Below are 2,016 nucleotides of genomic sequence, written 5' to 3'. Positions count from 1 at the left end.
CGCCCGCGTCGTCATCGCCACCACGTCGGCCGTTTTGTGAATTGGGCCATTTAAGTGGACTGATAAACTGGGCCGTTTTGTGGCCGTAACCCCTATATATATGTTTTATACTTTTTTAACTGCGTTTATTTACTTCTTAGTCATTTCATTTAAGTTTTTAATTTTTTTTATTCACGTGCACCCCGGACAGGTTTTGGGGTGCGGTCGCGCGTTGGGCGCAACCACGACCCATCAAACAAACGCGGACATGGACGAACTCATCGATGCCTCAAAGGGACAAAATCCGACCAAACCGGACGTCCGTTTGGGGTCGCGTGATGGAGTTGGCCTAACAGCACCGCCAGCAGCTAAGGGCATCTCAAGCCGCGCCCGAGGAAGGCCTCCCCAGGCGTTTTTTTTTTTACGCCGGCGCCGAAAAAACGGCCCAGTCGCGCCCCCAGGAGCCCGATTTTCGCCGGCCTGGGCCGAAAACAGCGCCGGCGGACCCAGGCCGAACCCGGCGCGCTGGGGGGCGCCCGGGGGCGCCGGGGCGAACTGTTTTGGCGCGAAAAAGCCGCGGGCCAGCCGCGTCAGGGACACGGCGGCTCGTCTTCCCCCCAACTGCGTCGGTTCCCGCGGGGAATCAATGGCAAGGTTGCCGCCGGTCAGCCTTGCCATTGATTCCTCACGGGCGGCGCGTCACGGGACGGCGCGCCGACGCCTCCCCTCCCTCGCACACGTACACACGGGCGCGGAGCGGCTATAAAATCCGGCGGTTCTCGCCGGTGCCCACACCAGACTCGCACCCTCGCCGCCGCCCAGCCCCTCTCTCTCCGTCTCCGTCTTCCTCTCCCGAGCGCCACTGGCAGCCCCTCTCTCTCCCTCTCTACCACCGCCGAGCCCGTCGCCATGGCAGAGCGCTTCCCCGGAGACGAGGCGGTGGCGAACGGCTTCGGCTGCCGTTCGCTCCGCGAACAGGAGTCTTGGCTCCTGTTCCAGGCGAACATCCCGGCGCCGCCGGACATGCGCACCGGGCCGACGGGGTGGTGGCTCAGCGACGGGGGAGTGCCCGTTCCCCCGTTACCCGACGCCGTGGCGAAGCCCAGGTACTTCGCCGAGAAGGTCGAGGTGGCGCGCGCCTCCCTGACCGACGACGAGCGCTCCCTCCCCCAGTACGCCGCCGGCAATCACGCGGCTTGGGCGGCGTACTTCCAGCGCCGCTAACAGCAGCGCCTGGCCTCCACCAACGGCGCGCCGGTGGTCGGCGGCGTGAAGAACAGCGAGGGGCGCCACCTGTGGTGGGGCGTCCCCGGCCGCACGCTGGATGGCGTGCTGGCGCACCTCGACGGCGGCAACAACCCGTCTTTGACCTATCCTGCGACGGGGGCCGCCCCGTCGCAACACCGACGCGCATGGGCGCCAAGGAGGTTCGCCTCCTCCTCGTCTTCCTCCTCTCGCTCATCTTCCCACTCCTCCTGTTCTCCGGCGCTTCTCGGCGTCAAGGCCGAGCCTGCGGCGGAGACGCCAATCGGTCGGCGCACTCGCAGCGTCGGCATCGTCATCAACAAGGGCGGCCGGCGCGCCTCCTCCTCGTCGGCTCCTCCGCAGTTCGTCAAGCCGAAGATGGAGCCGGGGCTGGCGCCGGTGAAGACGGAGCCGGGGCTGGTGCCGGTGAGGCGGAGTTCGACGACGACGACGCGGCCCTAGAATGGGCGCGCCAGGACTCCATTTCGATGGAGAAGGCGCGCCGGGATAAGGAGAAGGAGCGCCAGCGCGCCGCCCTGCGCCGCTTCGAGGAGCGCCGACGCGGCCGCAATGAAGACGGGGTCGTCGTCTTATGCGACAGCGACGACGACGACGACGACGCGCCGCCGCCAGTCCGCCATGGTGACGCCGGGCAGGGGTCCAGCAGGGGCGCCCGCGTCAAGGAGGAGAAGGCCGACGACGACGATGGCGGCGACGACTTCAGCCCCTTTGTTTTTTAGATTAGGTTAATGTAATGAAAATGTGCGAATTTCACCGAAATTTGCCATGTTT

At 65.8% G+C, this 2,016-nt stretch overlaps 1 pseudogene; it reads left to right on the top strand.

The window, feature by feature from the left end:
- Positions 1–247: 247 nt before the first annotated feature.
- On the top strand, positions 248–1,581 carry LOC147981291 (uncharacterized; annotated as a pseudogene).
- The last annotated feature ends 435 nt before the right edge of the window (positions 1,582–2,016 follow it).

Source organism: Triticum urartu, chromosome 3A (genome assembly GCF_056163025.1).
Source record: "Triticum urartu cultivar PI428250 chromosome 3A, HENAU_Tu73, whole genome shotgun sequence".
Classification (NCBI taxonomy): Eukaryota; Viridiplantae; Streptophyta; class Magnoliopsida; order Poales; family Poaceae; genus Triticum; species Triticum urartu.
The sequence above is the reverse complement of the archived record's forward strand: the minus strand, read 5'-3'. Positions and strand labels throughout refer to the sequence as shown.